This window comes from Paramisgurnus dabryanus, chromosome 1 (genome assembly GCF_030506205.2).
Source record: "Paramisgurnus dabryanus chromosome 1, PD_genome_1.1, whole genome shotgun sequence".
NCBI lineage: Eukaryota > Metazoa > Chordata > Actinopteri > Cypriniformes > Cobitidae > Paramisgurnus > Paramisgurnus dabryanus.
The window spans coordinates 55,429,625-55,447,667 of record NC_133337.1 but is presented as its reverse complement, the minus strand read 5'-3'; the positions used below and the strand labels follow the sequence as shown (position 1 = coordinate 55,447,667).

The 18,043-nt window shown below is 36.2% G+C and overlaps 1 protein-coding gene across 1 annotated transcript in view; it reads left to right on the top strand.

Annotated features, from left to right (window-relative positions):
* ca10a (carbonic anhydrase Xa) overlaps window positions 1-18,043 on the top strand; it is a 218,746-nt gene that overhangs the window by 67,036 nt on the left and 133,667 nt on the right. The window lies entirely within an intron of this gene.

The following is an 18,043-nucleotide window of genomic DNA, read 5'->3' as shown; positions in this document are numbered from 1 at the left end:
TATATAATTTATATATAGTTCAAGCACTGATGATCACGGGATCAGACAATATTTCTAAATGCGTTCACAATAGCTGCTGTCAATAATTCTTAGAGCTCAAATATGCATCTGTTTGTTTCCCTGTGCCGTGACATGAAGCCCAAATTTGTCCATTTCATTTAGATTTGATTAATGTTTTCTCCTCTGGGCTCAACAGTTCCATGTATCCAGTTTCAGAGCCTTGTTTCATTTTCCTTGCAGATTGGGTGTCTTATTTATTTTTTGTTTCTGAAAGACGTGGCAGGTTTTCAATAATGGTTAGGCTGGTTAATTACAAACTACCATGTGCTTTTGGTTCGAGACAGGTATTCTTTGTCACACACTCTACAAATGACATGTTTTGCATTCGTGTTTATTTTCTTTTCATGTTTGTGACCAACATGTTTTCCATGTGCTTTGCCTTCACAACACTTGTATTTTCATGTCTATTTTTGGTTTTGAAGTAAAATCTATTCTTTGGTCTCACCCATTGACCAACTTTTTATTACCACTTGAAGTATAATAAGTTGTCCACCCACATTGCTGTAAATGCCACTCAGTGTTGTTAAAAAGGCACTGTGTTGGTTACAAAGCTGAGACATGTTGCATAAGAACCGTTGTGTGGAGATGACATTTGGTGTTTGATTCACTGTAAGGAAGCAGTTTCGTTTAGTCAATTTAAAACAGAATGACAGTTTCTTCTAGAACATGAGAGTCGACTTATTCAGTCCAGGTTTATGCCATCAGTGATTTGTTCAAGGTACAAGGTTGTCAATGTGATGGTACGTTTTAAAAAGGTCTTAAAATGTTCTATTTTGGTAGGGCTGTCTATTTGTCTGTTTGTATTTTTATTATGTGGGGAACCATTCATCCTATTAACTTCACATGTGGCGGGTATGTTGCTGCGGAGACAGTGGTGTGCAGTGTCGCATTTTGGTGCAATATGGACAAGCAACATGTTCAGAATTAATAACTACAGAATCCTGCAAGCCGGAAGCGCGCGCATCTCGCTGGCATTGCTTATATGCCCCAAGAACGGACACTGCATTAGTTATATAAAACACAGGTCTGTTAAGAGCAATACTTTTAATAATGCAGCCTATCATTTTATTTTAAAACAAACAAATCAGTCCCAAATCAAAAATTAGCTGCCCAGTACTTACACCGTAAAGGGTAAACTATTTAAATAAAAGAAGAACAAAAAATATATAAACAAAGTTCAATGAACTGTAATAAATAAAAAACATATTTTACATACTTTTACATACCTACTTTTATCCAAAAAAAGACTTACAATTGCTGTATATGTGAGAGGTCGCACACCTCTGGAGCAACTAGGGGTTAAGTGTCTTGCTCAGGGACACAATGGTGTGTCACAGTGGATTCAAACCCAGGTCTCTCCCACCAAAGGCTAGTGTCTTATCCACTGCGCCATCACCACCCCACTCTAGCATACTTTCAGTATCAAGTTTATTTACTGACCATCAGGGCATCCGATATGTTGGTGAAATTTTTGTCAGTAGAACAATAAAGAATATATTATGCCGAAACCCCAGTGTTCTGTCATATAATGTAAGTCAACGGATCCACCACTTTGAGAGCTCAAACCAGATATATCCAACAAAAAAAATGATCCTCATGACTCCTGATGACATATTGACATCTTGTGAAGCACGTCTATCTGTTTTTGCAAGAAATTTAATGTTATGGACAACATTAATCTGCCAAGCCTCTAGCCAAACATGAGCGCGATCTTTCTCTTGTGGAGTTTAGTAGCTGTTGCAAACCAACAGTGGCTGTCTCTCAGTGCCACACTACCACCTATACCAGTATGTTCCCCAACCACTGGGTTGTTACCCAGTACCGGGTTGTCGACAAGTTGCCACCAGGGCGCCAGAACGTCCTGAATAAAAACTTTTCTGTTACTTGAACTTGGGGCACGAGCCCGACCTGAGGTTCAAGCTGCCTTTAAGAACAGCAAGTCAAGTTCGTTTACTCTTAATTATTAAGACAAAATGGTCAGGCAAACTCGTTAAACAATAAAAGTAATCCGCCAAAATATGGTTTTACTCGTCTATTAAAATAAAGCCGTTATTAATTTTCCTAACGCATGGTTCTTTGAATTACATCTGTTTAAAAATTTTGCAAAGGAGGATTTTCATCATTTTGTTTGAATAGCAACTCAAGCAACCAATATGCACCTTTTTAGGAACAAAAAGTGTAATTTTTCAAAAGGTACTGGGGTGTGCGATATGATGGTATTTGATAGTAAACGATTAAATTGTCTCCACGATCCACCATTTCGGAAATATTGTTGTATCACGCCTACATCAAGTACGCGACAAGTATGCAACAAACTGAGGCGTACGTGTCCGTGAAGCTTTCTAAGTATACTCGGCTACGCGTGGATGGCCATGTTCGACACACATGCAATACAAATAATTTCTAATTCAAATTATTACTCTACCAGGCCGTAAGGGCAGCACTCATTTGCGACATTTACAGTACATAAAAAAATAAGGATACGTGAAGAAAAGTAGCCGATCCACCATTGAAAACAAAGTTTAGAACAAACATCAAGAAAACAAAGAACATGAATTAAACATTATGGTAGCGAAAATGTTTCACAGCTTTCTGTTCTTGGAATAAGTGAAAATAAAAAAGAGAAAACTATAGTGTGTGCAAATGCGGTCTATTTTCTTTATGTAATTTTTGTATTGGAGTGTCCTGTCTCAATATTTTCTTGCGTATGCGCTGCCGTAAGCATACTGTCCGTGCACTGTCCGCTCACTGTACGCGAATATTTTGTTACCTTGTTACCTGTTTTTCTATGGGTGCATGAGTATGGCTGTATTAAGGCTCAGTAATGGTAAAATAGTGCAACCAACATAAAAAAGACCAACATGAAAAATAGGCGTGATAAAAATTGTGAAATCATAATTTTCCCCTAAAACAACCGTGATTTGATATTTTGCCCATATCGCGCACCCCTTGTACACCTTTTCTGAGAGTATACCAGTTAGGTGTCTGTAATGTTATTTAGTCATAAAAAAAATGCAAAGCAAGACTCCAGAATATTTAGAATAAATTGACAGACAGATAAATCAATAAAGAAATATTGAGAGGTCATCTTCACCCAAATTGTGTCGAAATCCTGTTTAATTTTTTGGCGACTTGATGACACAAGAATCTTCTCACTGACAAGCACATGATAGATAACAGCTGGATGACTAGAGTATTATTTTCAGCTTCAATGAGAGTTTAGACTAAATCCACACTCGACTTGACAGAAATGGTTAAGAAACAGTCAAGGAAAACTAAAGTGATGGAGAAACAAGGACAGAGATGAAGAGAAACAAAACTCTGCAATAACATGCGGCAGTTCTCCAGAGGAGACGACCAGCAGATGTTGGACTTTTGTCTGTTCAAACGTTTATTTACATATTGAACGAAAGCCAGCCTGCTAGTAATTGTGTCCTGCCTCGTGCTTATCTAGTTATTATCCATATTGATATAAGGCTTATAGTTAATTACAAAGAAGTCAATACTACTAGATGAGTTTCTAACCCACTGAGATGTTCCATAAGTCAGTCCTGGCGGAAAAATCGCTAGCCTCCGTAAAGCCATAACGTTTTACGTCAAATTGGTAAATCTGGATATGGATAATTCCTTCGGTTTTTATTACAGATGGAAATTAAAGCCAGCATGCATCCGACATCTTCATGAAGATATCAATAATTCTTTGAAACCACTCAAATAGCTTTTCATTTTGTTCTGTGGCAATATTGTCAGCTCAGAAGTGCTTGAGGATAAAGCCTGTCTTCAGCATATCCTGGGGAGACCGGCATTGAAGGGCTCCTCTGAGATACAAAGCTTCCTAAACAGGCAGGCAGCAATTAGCAAGCAAGAGGAAAAGGTCCTGTGAAGTGGTCTTCTGTTGATGCGGAGAACCGAAAGAAAGCGCGGAGCCGATGGCGACCATATTGCTTTGGTGTATAGCGTTTTAGAGTGTGAATCCAAACACTTATCACCATAACAGGTTTCTTAGCTTTTTCTTCTCATTGGTATTCTGCGGTTAGTCCTCTTTGTTGCCAGGTCAGATATCCCTTTCCATTAAGAAATGACAGAAGGAGTTAAGTTGACTGACATGTTTATTGTTCTCAAGATAGACCGGCCTAATGAGACCCATCAGCTCAGTGTGCAGAGATTACACTGGCATTAGAGGACACGTCCATAGAGGTTTGGCTCTCCTCTACCTTTTTGCCTGTCCTTCCTGATCTGCCACTTTACTCCTGAAACCGTTTACCTCGGCCTTGATGGCTTTTGAAGGATTCTCGTCTCAGACGCTGATCATTACGAGGGGGCTGTTACTCTTGTGTGTGCGCTAATGCTACACCTGATAAAGCCCTGCTTTGATGAACTGCACCAATTAGCAGAGAGAGAGAGAGAGAGAGAGAGAGAGAGAGAGAGAGAGCTCAATTAGTCAGACCAAGACTTTTGTACTGTACATTTCAAAAGACCCCCCAAAATATAATTATTTCTCTCTTAAAAAATGAAATGCTTTCCAGCATTAGTTGGATATGTTTCATGTATACAAAAACCATGTATACAACGTGTGAAAGAACAGTAAGCATTACAAAGAAGTCAGATTAATGGACTTAAACTTGTCATTGTACTTAAAGGGATAGTTCCCCCAAAAATGGAAATAATGTAATTAATGACTCACCCTCATGTTGCCAAACTCGTAAGACCTCCGTTCATCTTCGTTGAACAATTTAAGGTGTTTTATATTTAGTGCGAGAGCTTGTTGACCCTTCATTGAAAATTCGGTATACTTACTGTCCATGTCCAGAAAGGGAATAAAACCATAATCAAAGTATGTGACATCAGTGGGTCAGTTGGAATGTGTTGAAGCATCGAAAAAAACATTTTGGTCCAAAAATAACAAAAATTCAAACTTTATTCAGCATTGTCTTCTCTTCCGCGTCTGTTGCGAGACTACATTTACATGACTGCAGTGATGCGGATGACGTAGGGTTGGGAACCGATAACCGGTTCTTATTCAGAACCGGTTCCGTTTTTTAAAAGGAACCGGAACCGCACGTAATTCTTAAGTTTCGGTTCTAAAAGCGGTTCTGATGCGAGGCACGTGCAAAGCGCTAATGTCTCTTACCTCATGAATATTAATTACGTTGAGCCACTGTTTATAGTCACTCGCGCAACCAAATTAACACAGCTTACCACAGAAAACACTCAGGCTGCTGATGTAAGCTTTGTATACTGCGTGTTAAACATGTCTAAAAGTCAAAAGTGTGGATTCTAGGGCTGTTGATGGTACAGTGCGACCCGCGATGCCGTGCACTTCACAAACTATGAAAAATATAAAGTACAGTCTCACCCAGCGAGATGTCTTCAAGTTCGCGTGAAAGCAAACGGACATAAGACTCAAGAGTTAATGCGCTATAAACTGATATCAGTGATGACCCGCTGGCTTGGGGGCGGAACAATGAGGTAAGATATTCTTGGTCAAGGTTGCAAAAAGTATCAATCTGCACTACCAGTATAGCAACATGCGTTTTCAGCACTGTGCAGACAATATAACCCCAAAAAGGTTCCTCACTTGAACCGTGTGTTGTTTCACGGATGAAAGTGATAAAATAAACACGCACATAGCCGCGCCGATCCCGTGGTCGCTCCGGGGCTCGAGCATCACCGACCGAAATGGCCATGCACATTATGCTCAATTGCTTCACATTTCGCATCTAAACCCACACAGAAAACGTGATCGCGCCACTTTTCTCCAAAGCGCCTGGACGCTCCTAAGCGTCTGTCGTTGCTAAGTAACCTAAGCATTGCTTGATGTTGTGACGAGCAGCCTCTGGCGAAAAGAAGTCAGCGCATATGAACACGCATGTTTGTTAAGAAACGTATATCTGATCCTCATTTACATTTTTATATTTCAAAATATATGTATGCATTAATATAAGTATATGTATGCATTAATATTAGCCTATACGCATGCACATACAAAAATTATTACTTGTACAGCAGCCTTTTCAGGATATATGACAAAACACTTGCTCCAGCATATAAATCTCAAATCATATGTTTGAGAACTACTGCTGCTATCATGTTCACTTCAACAGTTAGGATCTTAAGAGGACTACAACAGGAATAAATGATATATGCCTAGTGACTGAAAAAGTGAAAATATTAATCATTTTACATTTAAAATATTTGATCAGTAATTAATAAACACAAATTGAATTGTTTAAGTATTGTGCATTATTTTTTATTATATGGAACCGGAATCAGAACCGGAATCGTTAGGCAGAACTGGAACCGGAGTCGGAACCGGAAAATTTCTAACGATTCCCAACCCTACGTATGACGCAGCTGACGTGTTATCTGGTGCTCCCCAGTTGTTTTTTGTTTTGTGCACGCTGTAAGTTAAAAAAATACTTCGCAAACATGTCTGAAATTCCTTGATCACGCAATATATTTTTTTCCTATTTCATATGAACTCTTATAAAACTATGATAAATGTGCAGTGGTATCTTTCAGTTTTAGACTTGGTAAGTTAGGCAGGTTATGCGTTGGTTATTTTCCTTTTATTACATGGCTCGTTGGAATGCTTGATTCTGATTGGCCAGTTGTGACATTTGCAGGTTTGTTATTCCCAGATAACAGTCGCTCAAAAACTAATAACACACTCGGATGCTGCAAATCATTTTGACAGGTACAGCTTAATACTACACAAAAATGTAATATAAATATGTCTTTTAATAACATGTATTACATTATATTTACAAATGAAGAGTTTGTTTCCAAAACGTGCTAAACTCCATTTTAAAAAAATGAGTTCTTTTCTGCAGAATGCAATAAATCCGCTCAACAAATCACAGCGCACATTTCCACCCACTGTAAACAACAATGGCGGTGCGTTGAATTCAAACAGAATCCTAGTTTTCCTCATCTACTTTGTACTTCATGATCAACAAACAAACAAAAACAAAATAATACTTTGATAGCATTGATAAACCTGTGGTGGTTTACTGTGACGGGAAAGAAACGTAAGCCATCAAAAACAAATAATTTACGCGAGAGGCACTTGGCATACGAAAAAGTGTTTGCTGTTGCTTGTTTTCCCGACAGCACCAAGCCTCTGTCATGCTAACACATTGACCTTTACATTTAACAGCTAATCGCTTTAAAAAAGGTTCAGTGACGACGTCCCAAGTATATCAGCAGCAATGACAGTGTTGTTAAAGGTCACGTTCTTCTTAATCCTATTTTTTAAACCCTAGTTAGTGTGTAATGATGCTATAATAGCATTAATAATACCTGTAAAATGATAAAGCTCAAAATTCACTGCCAGGCGATATATTTTCTTTAACATAATTCTCCTTTCAAAGACTACAGTGAATGGCCGGTTTGGACTACAGCCCTTTATTTCCTGCTTTAATGACGTCAGCAAAACAGTTTTTTGACTAAACTCCGCCCCAGGAATACGTCAGTCACCAGCTGCTATCGAATCGCAACACACTAAACAAACTACACAATTAGAACTCGATACGTATTTCTAAAGGAGGGACTTCATAGAACAAGGAAGACTTCAGCCTGTTTTTAGGACAGTGAAAACAGCGCTATACAGATAAGTAATGTGTGTCAAAAATGCAGCTTTTTTACACGTGAAACATAAACACGTTATATTGCGCACTGTAAACACAATCAAAGCCTCAAAAACACAGAAAGAACAGGACCTTTAATATGACAATTAAGTGTTTTGATTAATGCCATTAATGTTTTATTTTTTAATCAGTGTATACCACTAGTCATCTAAATGCATATAACATGGCAACAATGAATGCACATTTATTAATCTCAATAGATTTATAGCATTTTGAAAAAAAATCATTTTTTATAATAAATCTTTGAAAATCAAATTATGGATTTGAATGTTTTTATGTTGTTATAACCTAAAAATGCTATGTGAAAGTTTGTAACAGAAAATAGTGGTTTTCATCTTGTCCCTTAAAAAACACGTTTTTACCGAAATGAGTCAAAATGGATTTATTGCGTTTTGGAAACAAAATCTTCAAATGATTGGCAAAAAACTAATGGGTTTTCCTCGTGGATGGTTGCATTTGTTAAAAATTAGCTAATAAAATATTTCAAATCAATATTTAATGTTCCTTACCTTACTCTTGAGGTAAATAGCTTTGTAATAAGTGGGATAATGTACAGGCAGTCAGTTGTTATCGCTTTGCGTCGGGTACTGGGCTGCGTTCTCCGATAACGTTCTCTTAGCGCGCTACGAAGACTCTTAAGTTAAACCTTAACTACAGGTATACCTTTCCTACGTGTGTTCTCCGAACTATACCTTAGGATGTTGCTTAAGGTAAACCTTCTTAAGTTCAACCTTAGCGGGTGCTGTCCATGGTGGAGGTGCAGAATAGGTTGATATCGATTGCTCGACAATCAATTATTCACTTCATGTAATAGGTTTCAAGTGCGCAGTTTATTTTGAATGTTTATAAAGAATATGGCATGCAGTTGCCTCAAAGTTATAAAACATTAAAAAACTTCGATGCAAAGTCGAATTAACATTAATAATCATAATTAGTTTTTTTTGTAATTTTTCCCGATTTATTTATGCGGCTAAAATACTAGCCGGTAGACTTAGATTTAACGGATATGAAATGCACAAATGAAATAGTAGGATTCGCTGTATAGCAGTATCACCAACTCCATCACCCAAAATATATATTTTAAATAGTTTCTTAATCCTGTAGCATTTAATAGTTCGCAGCTGATGACGTCATTTTGGAAAACATAATTAAAAATCTAACAACCATCAATGTAATGATGTCTAATTATGTAAATGTTTTATTCTTTAAATATAAAAATATTTGCCTAATTAAACACGGAGTGTATTGCAACTTTTTTTTTTTTTACAAATATTTAGTCGTATTACATAGACTGCAATGTAAGCTTTTATGAAAGTGATGGCCCCTAGTGGAGTCATGTGGGATAAGGTATAGCTAGTGCTCCAGACCAACCTTCCGAACGTATGACTTACAGAAGGTATACGTAACTAAGAACGTTTCGGCAAACACGTATTAGCGATAAGGTACAGCTTAAAGGGATAGTTCACCCAAAAATGAAAACTGTGTCATAATTTACTCAATTATATGTTATTACAAACCCGCATACATTTCTTTGTTCTGAGGAACACAAAGGAATATATTTTAAGAAATGTTTGTAACCAAACCGTTTGTGGACCCCATTTCCTTTCATATTATTCATTTTCCTACTTTGTATGTGAATGTGGTCCACAAACGGTTTTTTTACAAACATTTCTCAAAATATATTCCTTTGTGTTCCTCAGAACAAAGAAATTTATACAGGTTTGTAACAACACAAGAGTGAGTAAATGATGACAGAATTTTCATTTTTTGGTGAACTATCCCTTTAAGGTACAACTTAAGAACGACGTAGCGTTAAGGTAGTTTCGGAGAACGCAGCCCTGATCACATTGCCGGGGCTTATTTCTGCGATAGAAACCATTTGCCTATACATTATTCCTTACTTAGTATATATTCGTATATTTACTCTAGATCTGTTTGCTATCTTGCTGTATACCTATTATAAACTGTTCATCAACACAACAAATTGTAAAAAAATTATGTTTTCCAAGATTCCCAGGGCTTTGAATGTTTTCTGCATTTCAAAGCACTTTCCTTTGTCTCTCTGCAAAAAAAAAATCTTCAATACTTTCCCATCTTTCATTTGAAAGCTCGTAGCTCTGCTGCAGTCGATTACATCTTGGGGCAGAGGCTTTATGAATTTGTGGCAAGGTCTGAAAAACAGAAATAATTAATGGGTGACTTAATTGGTGCGAGTGTGTCTTTTTAGATCCAAAGTCTGCCTTCAGTCGACCCTGAAGTTTAATAATCCTTGAGGGTGGCCAAAACACAAGCCTTAGCGATTACATAGGGGAAGGCAATAATTATTCTGTAAACGTGTAGTAACCCCGCTCTATTCTTCTTCAGTTTTCATGTCAGATAATTAGAACAAGATTCAAACCTTCTGTTTCTGGGAACAGATGGGGTTCTCTGTCACTGCACACTATTGTATGTTGACCTTTGATTTAATGAATTTGATGTAATTGATAGAACCGTTCTTGTGCTTAGATTGTAAGTGTGAATATCAAATACTTAAAGGCGTTCTAAGCGAATCTGCGAAACGTTAGTTTTTGTTGACGTTTGAATTGTTTTCAAACAGACGGAGCGTAGCTAACTCCTCCCCCTCCCCCTCCCTTCCGTGCTTTCATGAACGCGCCCAACCCCCACCCCCAAATCCTTTTTATCGTTTATTGTCTGGAACCCTTTGTTTTGTTTTGTGGTGCTATGTTTGGCCACTATGTTGATATTGCCGTTTGTGAAGCCTGGGCTGTCTACAGAGATCACGTTTTTTTACAGTTTGATCAGCGGACAGGCAGCAAGCAGATAGTGAGGAGATGTTTGCTGTATGTAACAAAAAAATTTTTTATTGTCTAAAACGCGTCAATTCGCTTAGAGCGCCTTTAATCAGTTTTTGCTAAAGTCTATACAGGAATTTATTGACGAGGAAAACAATTCACATGTCCTTCACATGTGCTGTATAGCACTTTTTACAATACATTTTGTTTCAAAGTAGCTTCACAGAGAATGTGTGTTTTGGTGTAACAATTACTTTACTGCTTGTAATGCTTGGCTCTTTTATAAGTTACTTGAAGTGGCTTTCATTGTCTGATAATGCCCAAGAAAATACAGTAAAACGTCACAATAATGAAAAACTTAAATTAGAGATACAGATGTTACAAATAATACTAAACTATATTTACTCTAAATTGGATTATTTGATTATTTGTATTATTTTGTCATATACTGTCAGAAAAAATTGTTAAATAATCCCTTGCTCACTGACGCGATACGCTTTTAAAAAGTACACCTTTCATATTAGTACCAATATTTGGATCCACTATGTATAAGAGGCAGATAGTGGTTCCAAATATATACATATCAGCAGTGGCGGATTTAGCAAATTGGGGGCCCAAGGCGAAGGTATGTATGGGGCCCCCCATCCAATCTATAAAAGAGAACAAAATATTTTTTTTACTTCAAAATGAAGATAGAAAGCAGAGAACACACTGTACACAAGTGTAGCACTACACAAACCAATAGAGAATAAGTCAATGGGGCAAAAACAGCCACGAACAGTAAATGAGGGAGAAATTTTTTTAATCTGATGCCGCACAAAAACTAGCAATGCATCAAAGCCAATGTTGTTACTAATCTTTCCCATGCCCAATATTTTTTCACATGTGATAAAAGGTAAAAAAAAGTCCACAATCACTTTTTATATTGAAAATAAGTATTTGTATGTGTGTTTCCCCAAATCAGTTTTGAGTGTTTGAAAAAATCATTGGCAATTAAAGAGTAAAAATCCTGGATTTTTTTATTAAACATTTAGCAGTTTTAAGCAGGACTAAGGCTGATTATAAGATTCATGCAAAAAATAAAATAAAAATTAAAACAAATATTTATCTGATTTTTACAGCAGTCTAATTTAGTGGATGTTTTCTTCACGAACATAACGAAAGGGTTGTGAATTTGCCCACAGTGTATTGTTGAGTTTTTGAAAAATTATGTGTCAAAATAAGATTTGTCAGCAAAAATTAAATTAAGACTCAACAGCACCCCATAGTGGACGAAAATATACCAAACATAACATAAGGGTTAAATTCATTTTTTTCTGTAGTAACATTATTTAATTCACCACAAAATAATTTTTATCAGTGTAGGGCTAAGGCTATTACTAGCAGAACTAGGCGGTTGACTCACCAAAGCCCCATTTTCGCATTTATATTTGTCTTGATTTTGTCTCTGTTTGTGTACTTTCCTAGTCCTCCTGTCATTCTGTGTTTATGTTTCGCGCACCATTACAAATTAGTCCATTTCATTTTAAAAGAAGAGGGTGTATGTGTGTAGTGAGAGATAAACATGAACTGGACATTTTAACTACTACTTAAGTTTCAACGTATTTCTTAAGAATATTAATACAATTTACAATGCTTTTGAAGTGTTCATGATAATAAGGGTTTTATTGGGGCCCCCCTAATATGACTGCTGGTAGGGGGCCCCAAGCGGCATATACATATATGTTAAGATCGCCTCTGCATACCAGTACCTAAATGGTATATATTAGGACCATTTTATACTCCCCCAGTGACGGTAGTTAGTTTTGAGGTTTTTGGGTGCATTGAACCAGATCAAGAAGGACAAGTAGTCAGACTCAGCAAGATTAAGTTTGTCTTATCATTTTTACTATGCGAAATGAGTAAAAAATTTCACTATGTCTGTATACTGTAGAATAGGTAATGGACATGATTGAGGTATTTTGATCTGTTTATCTGATTTTGCACTAACTCTTGAAACTAATAAAATACTTTTTGTGCCTGTAAATACTCAGACAATTGATATTTTATTTCTTTGATTTGCTGTTTAACTTTAAATGGGCACTGGGACTTTAAATGATGAAGCACTTGCAATAAAGGAGAAGCTTCAATTTTTAGAGTTTTTACAAGTCATTAAACAGAACAACCTCCTCTATTCTCTTTAAAGACATGCTTAGATGTGTCCAGACGGGACTTTTACTGTCACTTCCCGTTAAGAGGAAACTGAGAGTGTCATTTATCTATGTGAAAACAAAGGATGGTTTAATTTAAAACATCCTTTTAAACCAGCACGGACATGCACGGCATGTGAAGCGAAGATACAGTTTTAGTCTTGAATTATTTGACACATAGTAGAAAATATTACAGGTGGATTGTGGGCCATAGGTGAAAACGTTGCTGGCTTTGGTGATTGTTTCTCAGAACGACCAAAAGGAAATAAGTATTTGACCATTTATGACATGTGACCTGCATTTAGTGGATCGATTTTATACTCTTCCGTTTCCGTACGTTTATTGATTTCCTTTCATTTTGTTGACCGAGGCAGAAGCATCTAAATTATTTGCCACCCGCTTGCCTGTCTTACCTCTTAATTCAACACCACAGAGATGTTTTTCACATAGATTGTATTCTTTTTGGGAAATGAGCTCATGATTTTGAGGAAAAATCGACATGGTGATGAGACACAGAGGTGGGGGGGGCAAGGAGATTTTGTCTCCGTATGCCTATGCCCGTGTTTATCCATGTATAAAAGTGTGTGTACATGTTGCTACTTTGTCAAGTTCGTTTCTCAAGGAGAATTGACGAAAGCTCGCATGACAGGAAACAGCAGGTGGTGCTTGTTCTGGAAAATGCAGCCTCAAATTATGGCGATTCACAAGATGAAAAATATGGTGTGGGTGCCACCTGCCTCCCTCTGCATCAAGACAATATGAACAGTGATTTATGAATAGTTCTTACTTATTTGGAGGGCTGAATAAAGGGCAAAATTGCTCATGCCACTGCAGTGCAATAAACATTAGGGAATTGTGTAGTGGTTACGCACCGTATTGGCATCATATCAGGTTTTCGGCTGATCAATTACTCATTTTTAATTTAAGGTTATGGATTGATATGGGATATTTATCAGCCGATGTAAATACATTTTACTTTATCTGTACTGGTTGATTATAGAAAACATGTCAGCCATTCCTAATAATTTATTCATTATTATCTGTCATTATAAGATACTTATCCCAGGCCCATTTCAACTGCTGTCTTTTGGTCGTACTTCATTCTGTAGCACCAAATACCAGAACAGCCAGACTCTAGCAAACTTTTTCCCTTAGGCCATCTATCTTTTGAACAGTTAAAACTGTCTCCAAGGTCTCAGTACTGTGCAGTATAATCATGTACAATGCCCAGTTCACTCTTTTCTACAATATTTCTACAATACTTTATATTTTATATACTGCTCAGCTTCTACACAATATTCCCCACATATCTGTATATAGTACTGTATGTGTATATAATACACACTAAATATGTGCAGTTTTCGTGTTATGTTGAGTTTTATGCCAAATAATTACTTGAAATATACACTTCAGTGTAGTATTAACTATTGTTGCTTTATTTCAGTTTAGCATATCATAAACATAGGGCTGCACGATTAATAGCATGCGATTGTCATGCGCATCACGTCAGTAAAGCCGGTTCCTTGATAAGTAATAAATCTCCATCAGCTGCTTTCAGATGGAGCGACATATACTACACAGAGCCGTAGTTCACTGACAAGCGGGGAAATATCACATCCATTTCATCCCCGATTATGAATGCAATATTTCCTCGCTTATCTTCTCGCTTAAATAATTAATTGGCATAAAACTCAACATAACACGAAAACTGCACATATTTACTGTATATTATGTACTATATATTGGCTATTAGTTCATGAGCCATACAATTTAAATAATTATCTTTATTTGTAAAGGAAGTTACTGGACCAAAATTATCCAGTAATGAAATTGACTTGATAGAAGATGCAGGCTTAAAGGTTCTTAAGCACACTGCTGACTGCTCGTACATTATTGATAAAGAGTCCTGTTTTGCAAGCTGTCAATCATCTCGTGTAATGGTTTGTCAGCTGGAGGTGCATGTAGCACAACGCTGTGATCCAGCCTGGTCTCCACATGAAAATGCCAAAGAGAACACTTTGTGTAAATCGTTTAAATTGCTTGAAATGTCACAGGCTGCTGGAACTCTGATGTTGAATGTTGAACTCAGAAGGAATGTAGGGTTACTGTAGCAATGACTTTTTCAAATCTTGAATAATTATGCGTAAAGGAAATCTAGGGGCATTTTACATTTGTTTTTTGACTCTCAAACTACAGTACTAATATATATGCGCGCACGTGCACGTGTGTGTGTGTACTGTTCAAAAGTAACTGTAGTTAATTTAATAAACTAATGAGGCTGATTGTAATGAGAATTAATGACAAGAATTAATTCTGAAGTAAAAAGAAAAACACCATTTTCCTTTGAAATTTAAAAATTCACACATGCACTCTAAAAATATTGCTTTGTTAAAAAAAGGCATTATATTGCATTATTTATGGGCGTAGATTTAGGGTGGGATGCCATGGGCATGTCCCTACCAATATTCAGGGAAGACTGAATTGTCCCTGGCAATAATTTCGACCAAACAATTAATCCGTATTTATTCCACTGATGTCCGTCGGGTTCTTGTGTTTTCTATGTCTTTCCTATTATATTTTATTTAGGAATCATTTAAATGGGATTAGAAATCTTTTGCAATCCCTTTCTGTAAAAATAACGCTCTACGTGGTACACAAACGGTTAACAGCTCTCTTTCTGTGCAATGAGTCCCGCCCCCGTAACTTGCATCGCTTATCTGATTGGATTAGCATTTCTTGAGTCCCGCCTCTCTAACTCCATCGCTTTATGATTGGCCTGTCTTTACTTGCGAGCGTGTAATGTAAGCTGCATTGACTTTGTACAATGCGCCAAAGCTCGCTCAACAAGGTTATTATTAACAAGGCATGATTATTTGGGCTACAGGTAAGTGAGGAAGAAAGCATTATTATACCCACTGTAACTGTTTCATGCACGAAATACGGAACAAGTTGCGTAACATAATGACTCAAGGACAGTGTTTTCCCAAATACAAGACAATCCCATGTTAACCTGAGGAGTTGCAAACTTGTGTCAGTATAACTAAGCCTTTTATAAGTGGGATGGCAAGGTTATTTAGGGGGTCCCTTATCCATGAAAGAAAATAATCCCAACATAAAGCATGAATTAATGATTGCTGAATACTTTATATTACTGTATTGTATTCATTACTTGCACAGATGTAGACATAATGTATGGTTGCATTTTAAACTTCAATTTTTTCACACTGATTAACTGTCTGTTAATGAAAAAGATTTAATGTTAACTACAGAAATGTTCATAAAAGTTGTTCAGGAAAGATGATTTACATACACATGCTTCAACACAGTTTTTGCAATGCGAACATTTTATTTATGTCCCCACCAATGCCAGAATCAAACTTACGCCCTTGGCAATATTCCACAAAAAATATTTTTTATTTTTTATTTTATGGGGACATTAATTTTCTTATCACTCTTAAAATGATTTGGTTGTTTCAACCCATGGATTTTTTAACCCAACAGCTGGTTGTGCCCAATTTTTGCCCAACCATAGATTAATTCATGTGCCCTCATAAATTGTAATTAAATTCTCAAAATGCACTTACACCCTCTTGTGGCAATCCTTCACTGATATTGCAGCCTGGTCTCACTGTTAATACATATTTACATGTAACTTTAAAAAAATCTAAACATATTTTTTGTACATTTAAATAGATGCTGAAACGTATAGACTTATTTGCTAAATTTAAACGTAGCATTATTAGGTTTTTTACACATCTTTGTGCGTTAAGCTTTTAACACATTATGTGTAATTTTAACACATTATGTGTCATTTTGTGTTGATTTTGTGTTAAAATATAACACAAGTTATGTTAAAACTAACACAAAATGTGTTGTTTCAATAATAACACAGAGATGGGTGGATTCTGGGACAACGCAATAAGTGTGTTGCCCCAAAATCAACACTAATGAGTTGTTTTTAACACATTTGTTCTAAGAGTGTACAAAGCGTAAAATATTTACAAATCTTTCATACCATGATAATTTCCCTTTAACCATTTTATCGATAATTTTACCACCCTAACCCTACCCCAAACTTTACCCTAAACCCAAACCCTATTTATACAGAATGTTTAAAATACATAATCTATTTTTTATTTTCTGCAACGTCACGAAAAGATATGCATAGGAACATTTTAGTAACAATATAGCATTTAAAAGATATTATTAGCCGCTAATACAGTCATACACAAAACTGTTTATTAAAATCATATAATTTTACTGTTACAAAAAAGCATAACAGACAGACAAGTGTAATCATAATAACTTATTTATTGCAAAATATTAAGATCAGTACCAAAAGTAGTACTGCAGCCGCAGTCCTCTATGAAGTACAGAGAAATATTAAAGTTATTAATCCACGAAAATGTTAGTCCGGCACGCAAAGAGCCAGTGAACGTTTGATATCACTGCACTGTAAAAAATACTTTGCTGCCTTAAAAATTTTAGTTGAATCAACTCGGATTTACAAGTCATTTCAACTTACTATTATTTATCTTGACTAGAGATGAGTTGGTATAACTACAGGTGAGTTGTTATAACTTATAAAATTAAGTTGACTTTTCTCAACTATATAAGTTGTGACAACTCATTTCTGTTGACATGACTTATAAATCTAAGCATCAGAGAAAACTCATTTTTGTGTGTCATGGAAAACAAATTAAATATTACAAAAGTTAATACAGAAATGTTATCCATTTTAAGGTTTTAAAACGTAACAGGTAGTCTTGTTTAATATTGTGTAATTCTCTGAATATCATTAACATTTCATTAGGTAGGTAAGTCTGAAAATATGTCTGAAAACATGTCATGAATATGAGTAAGAAACGTCAATACCTGCAATTTTGATAGTTATGAACATGAATAACTTTCGTACAAATTTGTACATCTGTAAAGCTGTTAATGCGTAAATAATTAACGTATTAGTCCTGTCAAAACGTTGATATTCAATGTGTTTTAAACGTAAGTAAATGTACGTGTGGTACAACCACACTTTACAAAAAATACACACGTATTCTCATAAGATCACGTTGGATATTGTCAGTTTGACGGCTTGTGCAGAAATTCAACTGTCAGTCTGCTGCAATTTTTTATTTCTGTAAGAAACACCTACTTTTGTATATACAATTCACATTTGAAAACGTCCACAATTTTTCTCGTGTGATATTCCGTTTAAAGGGGCCATGACATGAAAATCTGACTTTTTCCATGTTTAAGTGCTATGATTGGGTCCCTGGTGATGCTATCAACCTAGAAAATTTGAAAAAGATCAACCCAGTAACTTAGTTTTGGTAAACCATTCTCTACAAGCATA